The following is a 10,331-nucleotide window of genomic DNA, read 5'->3' on the forward strand; positions in this document are numbered from 1 at the left end:
ATCAGCACTGACATGTTTTCACTAATCTAAGCCCATGTATGAGGCCCTCAGCTAACTAAATTGTGCTTTAGAGGGTGTTTTGCAGCTTTTCCTTGACAAATTAAGGATTACGGGGTTAAGAACGAGCTTCCATGATTTTTTTTTAATGTACTAGCCTCAGGATATCAGAAACTTGCAAGAATAGTTGAACAATAATTTTTGGCAGTTTTGCATAAATCTCATTTCATATTATCTTTGGCTCAAATTGCTGGAGAGAAGGCTCTCCCAGTGTTTATCTGGTGTCCTCCGTGTGCCAAGCCTGGGGATACAGTGCTGAATGAAAACAGATGGAGGTGTCTGCATCCAAGGAGAGGACCGTCAGAGGAGAGGCAGATGACCATGAAAGGCCCAGGCTAAACAGACGACCTGTAACCTGTGAGTGGAGCTGGCACAGTTCACAAGACAGTCAGCCCTGAAGACCCCACGGCATTATGGTCACTCAGGTAATGCCAAGTCCAACGGTATAAGTCATAAGTCACCATCTCAGTTGGGGAATTAGAAATACGCAGGGCATCGTATCAACCTACCCTTGAGTGTCCACTCATAGCCTTGCCCATGTCACCCTCCAGCCAGGGCACTGCACCAGCCCTGGGGAAGGGGCGGCTTGGTGCCGTCAGCTAAATAAGGACACCCAAACACATGGACATCCTGGGCCCCAGAACATGTCAATGTCACCTTCTGTGGCAAAGGGACTTTGCAGATGTGATTTAGCTAAGGATCTTGAGGTGGGAAGATATTCTGGATTATCTGGGTGGACCCCATGTCATCCAAGGGTCCTTGTAAGAGGGAGGGGGGATCCAGAGGGGGAGGTAAGGGGACCACGTAAGGGGAGACGGGAGTGAGGTGGCCACGAGACAAGGAGCACCGGGGGCCATCCAGAAGCAGCTGGAAGAGGCAAGGAATGGACCGTCCCCGTGGAGAGTTCTCCTCGCATCTGCCTCCAGAACCCACAGGGACCTTTTCAGGGCTGGACCTGGGACCAGCCGAAGGGTGGAAAGCTCCCCCTTCCTCGTTCTTCAGCACTCGGCCCCCTGGACCCTCACCCCTTACTTCCCCCTGATGCCAGGGATTCCAGCTCTGCCGCCAACCCGGACTCCACCCTCCGACTCTGGGCCTCCCCCCCCACCCCACCCCACCTCCGCTCACAGCCCCAGATCCTCAGGCGACGTCCTGCAGCCCAGTGCCCGTCAGACTCCTCGACCTCGGGTCCCAATCTGGACGCACCAAAGTCGTGTGCTGGTCACCACCCTGAAACACAGCTCCTCTGAGGACCAGGAGATGCGTGTTGGCCCCTGGCGGGAGCGCAGGCTTCCTCCTCGGAGCTGACGAGTTTCCAAGGATACACATGTCCCCCGGGTGTGCCGGAGGCATTGAAGGGCCATGCAGGGTGTGTGGTCCCACTGCACCGAGCCCCTGCTCCGTCCTGGCCCCGTGGAGGCTGGGAGGGGGCACTTGAGCTGCACCAGCACTTGCTTGAGGGAAGGGCCCTGTGTGTTTGAATCGAGAATCCTAGAAACCCCGAGTGGGACAGGACCCTGAGACCAGCCAGTCCCCCCAACCGAGGGCTGGGCCTTTGCCTTTTGAAGACATTTCTTCAATGATTCTGTGGCTGTCAGGACGAAGGCTCGCGGGGCCAGCTCAGCCCACATGGCTGGGGAGACAGTAACACCTCCCAAAGACCCTCTGTGTTCAGTCCTGGGACGGGGGAAGGATTCGTTCAGACGGGGCAGCTGGGCTGCAGGCGAAAGAAGCCAACGATTTAAACATGCTGACCTGCGGTGAAACACAGCCCAGCCACTCGCCAATTCCGTGGCCTTCGGCACATGATGTAGCACCTCTGGGCCTGGTCCCCGGAGAGGAATATTCTGGGCGGTTGGGGCAGCTGGAAGAAAGAAAGCAAAGGAAGCGACGTAGTAAAAACTGAACCGTCCCCTGAGCTCGGCTGTGAATGCACAGCCGGTGTCCGCAGTTTCTGGCCATCCCGTGGAGCCCAGGCGAGTTTAATTCACTGGGTAGGATCAGAGGCCCTGCCGTCTCCTCACTTCAGAACGTGGAGACCCCGAAGATGTCCAAGCTGAGAACATTCTGCCCTGTCTCTGCCACAGCAGCTCTGAATGCGGCCAGCGGTGCTGGGGGTCAGGATGGAGTCAGCATCCAGCCTCAGCCCTCCCGGTCTTGTCTGCGGCAGGAACATCACAAAACCGAAGCTTGTCTCCTGCCAGCTGGCCGCGGTGGATGGCAGTGGCCCAGGACAAGCCATTCGCAGCACCCGTGCAGGAAAGGGCTGGCACAGGCAAAGCTGCCTGCAGACAAGAGACACAGGCCCTCCCGACAGGCAGAGACAAAGGGCTCACCGTGAAATCCCACGTGAGAAACAAGGAGGCCCGCAGGGGCTGTGTCGGGGTGGGGCGGTGCTGGGGAAGAGAGCGAACCTCGCAGGCGGTGCTGCCCAAGAGCTGGTGCCAGGAGGCCTGTGCCAGCTTATCTCATGCGCTGCTCCCTTCCGCTGCTTCACAGGAGGACAAGGGTTCCCATGGAAGGGTTGTACAACGTGCAAAACGGAAGTGAGAACAGAACCAGGCATGCAGATGGTGAGCCCAACCACTGGAGACCAGAGCGGGGTTAGGACAGCCTGGGCGGGGCTGGTGCATCCTTGGTGGGGTGTAGGAGGGGAAGGGGGAGGGGGCACTGTGAGAAGCCAGCCTCCAGGGCAAGTGCACTGGGCTGGAAGGTCAATCAACCCAGAATAAGTGGAGCCATCGGGACCACCGGGTGCTGTTCTCAGTCACGTGACCGGGCAGCTGGGGACGGGACGGCGGCCTTGGGTTCAGGACTAGGAGCCTTGTCCTTGGTGAGCAGCTCTCTGGCTCCGTCCAGCCCACCGGGCATCCTTCTGCTCTGATTAGTCGGCCTCAGGGCCTGCTGGACAGAGATTTTTTTTTCTTTTTCTTTGCTGTATGCAGGCCTCTCATTGTTGCGGCCTCTCCCGCTGCAGAGCACAGGCTCCAGACGCGCAGGCCCAGCAGCCATGGCTCACGGGCCCAGCCGCTCCGCGCCACGTGGGATCCTCCTGGACCGGGACACGAACCCGCGTCCCCTGAATCGGCAGGCGGACTCTCAACCACTGAGCCACCAGGGAAGCCCTGGACAGAGATTTTTTCCCCTAGTTAACAGAAAGGAAAAGGGACTTGCTGATCGGCCACACTTCACGTGTCCCCACGTTCAGGACCCTGCAGCTCCACCTGGAAACTCACCCCAAAGAGGAAACTCCAAGCCTCACCAAGTGGGCCCCAGGGCTCTCCTTCTCCCACCCCAAGGCCTTCCTGTAAGAGCCCACACGGTCACCTCTGCCTCCAGACTAATGGGTTTCCACCTGCTGGTCTGCACCCCACTCACCCCCATGGGGAACGAGCCTGGGGGGTTGCAGTTATAGAGTCACATGTATGGCCCTTTCCCCCCATTTCTCTCTTTCTTAATCACTTTCTACCAACAAAGTAGAAATTAGCTATTTTCTTCAATAAAAGCCTGATTAAACAACAGCTGTCCCTGACCCACCTCTGGGTCTGGGCGACAGACTCCTGGGTGACACCTTCAGGTCATGTCCCCTCTCGCTGCTTCAAAAACACAAAGGAATTGCCACGTCCCCTCTGTCACCTGATTGGAAGTAGGTGTGAAAGAGCCTTAGAAGCGGCAATTGCGTCTGCACCCAGACCCCCTCTGTGAGTCCTTACAGCCGCTCCGTGAGGTGGGTTTTATCACCGTCCGTGTTCCTGCGCTGAGGAGGATGACAGCCCACACAGTGTGCCACTGAAGGGACTGGCATTTGGGTTTGGCCTCCCCTATTTTGGGTGGTCCACACTCAGTGGTTCCCAGAGACCTAAAGAACCGAGGAGCCTCCCTCTGCAGGGGGAGGGAGGGAGAAGCAGGGTGCAGGGGGGGAGCCCACTGGCCAAGACATCAGCAGGTGACTGGCAGTACTTCCGCCTCCTGCTGGGCTTACAGGACTGCCCTGCAGGGGACGCTGAGCCCAGTGCAGCCTCGGGCCAGAGCCAAGCCAAGGACAAGGGCCTGCCTGCGGGCTGGGCTCTTCCAGGGGAGCAGTGAGCCCACCTCTTTTGCACCCACACTTTTCTGCACCCCTTTCCATCTCCCTTCTGCTCTGCAGACCCCTCCACACCAACCCCAGTGTACCATGGACATATCTGACACTCTTCCCATCTCAGCAGCTCCTTGGCCTGTGTGGGAGGTGGCCCCTGCTGGCATCTGCCCTGACTCTCTCCATCTGTCTCTCCTTGGATGAACTGTTCCTTCCAGTGGCCCTCTGGACACTTCAGCCTGGCCAGGAGCCCCTGCCCTCCTCCAGCACCCTTTCCTGTGGGATGAGCTCACCTGAAGGCTGGTGGTCTCTCTGTTATAGGAGACACCCCCCACCTTTCTTCACTTCTGATGTCTGAGCCTCACTACTGATGCTCCTTTTCCCCACAGAAAACAGTGATCAATGGGCAAAAAGACCTGGGTTCCAATCCTGATCTGCTTTTCAAACCAGGAACTCCTGTAATTTCCCTGAACCTTAACTTCCACTTCTGTAAAGTGGGGACAGTCCCCTGTGCCTGCAAATGTCACAAAGGCAGAATGAGACAACCTGTGTGGATGTGCCTGGCAGATGCCCAGATGCCAGTGTAAATACTCGGATCCACACAGAGGAGCGATGAGAACCAGAAATGGCATCTCTGTGGATAAATATGAAATACTTATATCTTAAAACTTTTAAAGCAAATTAACGATTTAGCTTTAAAAAATGGGAGTTAAAACAGAGGTAGAGTTAAATTTGATAATTACAATAAATACAAATGGTCTAAGCACTTCAAAGAAAAGGCAGAAACTGTCAGACTGGATAAAAAACTAGACTTTAAGTTGTCCACTAGAAATGCACTTTAAATATAAATGTGGAGCAAAATTAAGAATATTAAAAGGAGATATCATGTAAACTCTAATCATAAGAAAGCTGGAGTGGGTATATTAATGCTACTCAAAGTAACTTCAGAATGAAGAATATTGTCAGGAATACATAGGAACATTTTATCACGATAAAGGGCTGATGCATCAAGAGTCTATAACAAATCTAAATACATGAAAGAAGAACTGGAAGAGGTGAAAGTTCAAACAAACCCACCATGATGGTTGGAGAGTTGATGATCCCGTCTTGTGACAGATGGAACAAGTAGACAGAAGATCAATAAAGATACAGAGGACTCAGACAGCCTTATCAAACAATTTGACCCACCAAATTTAATAAGCACTCCACCCAGGAGCCACAGAACATATTCTTTTCAGGAAGAGTTCTCCAAATATGCAAACCTGATGGAGGATAGAGGTGGCTCCCACAGGTCAATAGAGGAAGGATTTAATGATGATGCTGGGAAATTTGCTGTTCACATGGAAAAAATAAAATAAAATTAGCTCCCAACTCACAGGATACCCTAAGATAAAATCTAGGTGAATTAAACTTAATTGTGGAAAATAAATCTTTAAAATTTTATAAGAAAATACAGGGAGATATTTTGTGACTTTGCAGTAAAGAATGATTTATTAAGGAAGACTTAGAAAAGGCACACCATAAAGGACAAAATTGATCAATCTGGTTGTATTAAAAGTACAAACTATACATTAAAGGACATCATAATAAATTTAAGAAAACACCACCACATGGAAATAGATGTCTGCACCACAAATATGGTCAAAGGATAAAAATCCAATATATGTCAAGAATCCCTACAACCAATATTAAATAATAAACAGTACAAAAATTGGTTGTAAGGTGATTAATGAGAGAATATTCAAAGGTAAACAAATCTGAAAATATTATCAATATTTCAGATAATAATCAGAGAAATTCAACTACAATAAAATTCCATTTCATACCCACAAGATCCACAAAAAGTCTCATTATTCCAAATGCTGCAGAAGATGTAGAGAGAAAAGAGCTTTTAGGCATTGCTGTTGATAGTGTAAGTTGATATAATCTCTTCAGACAATAAATTGCCAATATCTAGTGAATATGAAAATGCATGTTACCAATAATGGGACAATTCCACTCCTGGATATACATTTATATGTGACTTAGAGAAACTTTAAGTGCATAAGAAGAATTTTCAGAACTGTTTTTTCCTAACAATATTACATTTTGCATAGAGATATAGATACATATATAATAAAAGTGTATAGAACCTCATGGTGAGGATAAACATCCAATCCAGGATGATAATCATCTTTTGGAGGGGTGCTGAAGGAAAACAGGATCAGGGTGTCTTCAACTATATGTTTAACATTTTATTTCATGGATACATATTATATTATTCTTAACTTCTTATGTCTGAAAATTTGCATAAATTTCAGTTATTGCAAATACTTTTAAAACGTTGTATAGATAATGACATTAATTATAAAAGTGTTGTTACTGTGAAAAATCACTGACTTTTTTTTTTTTTTTTTTTTTTTTTTTCTTTTTGCGGTATGCGGGCCTCTCACTGTTGTGGCCTCCCCCGTCGCGGAGCACAGGCTCCGGACGCGCAGGCTCCGGACGCGCAGGCTCAGCGGCCACGGCTCACGGGCCCAGCCGCTCCGCGGCATATGGGATCCTCCCAGACCGGGGCACGAACCCGTATCCCCTGCATCGGCAGGCGGACTCTCAACCACTTGCGCCACCAGGGAGGCCCAAAATCACTGACTTTTAAATTGTATCTATTGATGTAAAAGATTCTGCATTAAGTTTACCAAGCTTCCCTTAAATGTGTACTGTAAAGTTTTATATGCTAAAAAGGGGAAGATGGTAAAGAAATGAGGCTCATCTTATGGTCTTTTGGCTAAAACCATATTTCTCAAAGTGTGGACTGAGGTCCCTGAAGGTCCCTGAGACCTTCGCAGGAGACTTTGAGGTCAAAACTATTTTCTTAATAATAAGATGTTACTCTTTTTTCACAGTGTTGACATTTGCACTGATGGTGCAAAGGAGGTGGCACCGCAGGTGCTGTGTTTTGCATCGGCGCTGGTAGTGCTCTTGTGCTTCTGAACTGGGTGCTCAAGGGTAAGGCCTTTCACTTCGCAGTGTCCTGGATGGAACGACAAAATTATGAGTTCCACTAAATCTCGATGTTTGAGGAGCCCGTCTTGTTAATAGCCTTACAAGGTGGAAAGTGCACACACACCACTTCTCTGCAAACTGGAGCACAGTATTTGTGCTTTTCAGGAAAAGCCTGGGTGACTGAGTTGGCAGCTGAACTGCCCTTTTCTGTGGAACATCATTTTTACTTGAAAGAACAACTTGCAGACAAACTAGTTAGTCTTTATCATTTCGCAGACACCATGAAAATGAATGAAGTGAACTGGTCATTCCAAAGGAAGCCACTGAGAGTATTTGCTAGCGATGATAAAATGTGAAGTTTCAAGTGAAAATTAGAATTTTGGAAAATGTGTATCTATCTACCATGCAACCCTTCATAGCTTCCCATTCCTTAAAGAATTTTCTGATAAGATGGCTGGTGATATCAGCAAATGTGGTTTTTTGGATATTGTATAATGAAATGTGTCTACGTTTGAAATTCTACAGAATTCAGTGAACCGTATTTTCCAAGTGACCAAGACATAATGTTACAAAATCAGGCAAAGGCAAAAGATCCATTCAAAGAAAAAGAGAAACCAATGCATTTTAATGTAACAGAAGAAAAAGTTTATTGATAGTGTTTCAGATTCCACATTGCAACTAACCGTCAAGAAATTGTCAAGTTTGCTATAGTGTCAAAGAAGAATATCTACAATTATATGAAGAAACTGTCAGGAGAGTGTTTTTTGGACAACCCATCTGCCGGATTTTCTCCACGTCCTTCAACCAAAAAACATATTCATCTGATGGTTCTAGAAACAGGTGTGAGAGCACAGCTGCCATCTATCAAGTCAGACTTTGGGGAGATTTGGTAAAATTATAAAGCAGTACCACTATTTTTATTTTATTTTTTAATGGAAATACAGTTGCTTTCATGAGCAAGTTATTTATATTAACATGTAACAGGTTTATTATTGTTATTTTTAGTGAACAAATAAATATTTTGGATGTTTAATTTTAATTTCTAATATGGTAAATATTGACAGATATAACCTATATGAAAAAAAGCTCTTTGAGGTAATTTTTAAGTGTATATAGAGGCCCAAGACCAAAACAGTTGCTAACCTCAGGGACAAAGCACACCTGCATGTCACATGTCTTATAACTGTCAACACAAGTCTTCACAGACAAACGTCTCTGAAAACACGATGAGGGAAACGAATGTTTTCTAGAAACATGTCTACACTGTATTTCAGGGCCTGAGTGGGTGGGTGTAGAAATGCATGTTTAATTGTGTGGAATAAAGTTGTTCAGAGGATAAGTTTTGGCGGGGGTGTGTTAAACAGCCATATTTTTATTTCTGGTAGAGAAAAAAATACTGATATTTCTTTTTATTTAAAATATTTAGGTTGGAAACACCAGCCATATTGAAACATGACATCACTAACTTAGCACTGAGTAGGAAAGAAGAGGGATCGTGTACTTTTCTTGGAAGGGGCGAGGCCTCAGGCCTGCAGGAAGGATGCTCGGTGGACCAGGGACAATACCCTGTGGCCTTGGACCTCAGCCTGGCATAGAGCCACCTCCAAGGCTCCAGTGGGCCTTTCGCATCAGCTGCTGTGGCCAAGCATTTCGTTTTGTTGGTGCTCTAACTAGAGTTCTAACTAAAGGCTCACACATCCATCCATTCATTGGTTCAGATATTTACCAAATACTGATTGACACCCCTGCCCATTGTACATTATGTGGGCGCTGGAAATATCGATCTCCCCGAGGAATTGACTCTATGGGGGAAAATCAGATAGCAAGCAATAGATGAAGTAGTTTAATTCTAAGCGTCAGGAGGGAAATCGTGAATGAGAGCTGCCTTTGTTGGTGTGGGCAGAAGAGGCCTGTCTCTGGGTGGACCTCTGACATTGAGAGAGGGTGGCTATGAGGTTCTGGGGACAGTGGTCCAGGCTAAGGGGACAAAAGGTGGGCTGGATTTGCAAGCTGGAGGCCAATGGGGGTTCTGAGATGTTGGGCTGTGCGACCAGGTCAAATGCCAGCAAACAGACCCGACATGGTCTGAAGGTGAGTGGAGGGGGCCTGAGGGTCTGTGGAGAAGCAGAGCCCGGGGGGAACCCTCTGCCTTGTGGTCCCCGCAAGCAGCCTCCACCGTGGAAAGTCCCTGAGCATGTCTGGGTTGTTTCCAGGAACTCTTATCTCACTACTTTGCACGCCTATCAGAATGACCAAAATAAAAATAGTGACAACACGAAATGCTGGCGAGGATGCCAAGAAAATGGACCCCTCATCCATTGCCACTGGGGATGTAAAGTGGGACAGTTGTTCTGGAATAAAATATGGCAGTTTCTTAACAAACTGAACATGCGACTACACATGACCCAACCACGAACTCCTGGGCATTTGTCTCAGAGAAATGAAGACCATGTTCCCACAAAAGCCTGTACCTTGATGTGTATAACAGCTTTGCTCATAAGAACCCCAAATTGGAAATAACACAGATGCCCATTAACAATGTGCGTGGTAAATAGACTGAGGTTCCTCCACGCTATCATAGACTCTTGATCCACAATAAAAAGGAAGAAATATTGGTGCGAAAACTTGAATGATCTCAAAGGAGTTATGCTGAATGAAAAAGCCAGTCTCAGAAGGTTACACAGTGTGTAACCCGCTTGCAATGAAGAGATTACAGAGACGGGAGAGCAGATAGTGGTGACGGGGCTTAGGGAGCAGGAGGGAGGTGGTGAGGCTGTAGAAGAAGTCCGAGGGAGCCTGTGCTGGTGGATTCTGGAACCTACACGTGCGATTAAATTCATAGAACTAAATACCCTCATTCGGCGGGTGGGCATGTGAAACTGGCAAATCTGCATACCTGGGTGTTTTCTATTGATGTCAATTTCATGGTTATGATATTATACTCTAGTCACCCAAGATGTTACCTTTGGGGGAAAGTGGGTAGAGGGTGCGGGGGTCTCTCTCTACCGTTTCTTTTCTTTTTTTTTTTTTTGTATTCTTTCTTACAATTGCATGTGAATCTACATTTACCTCTAAATAAAAATGTTTTTTGTTTGTTTGTTTGTTTAAAAATGACTAAGACAAATCAGTGGATTTCACGCTGCCCCCATGGAGAGCGCTCAGCGCCATCAGGCAGTGGAGAGCAGTACAGAAGGAAGGCTCTGGATCAGCC

This window comes from Mesoplodon densirostris, chromosome 8, assembly GCF_025265405.1.
Source record: "Mesoplodon densirostris isolate mMesDen1 chromosome 8, mMesDen1 primary haplotype, whole genome shotgun sequence".
Taxonomy (NCBI): domain Eukaryota; kingdom Metazoa; phylum Chordata; class Mammalia; order Artiodactyla; family Ziphiidae; genus Mesoplodon; species Mesoplodon densirostris.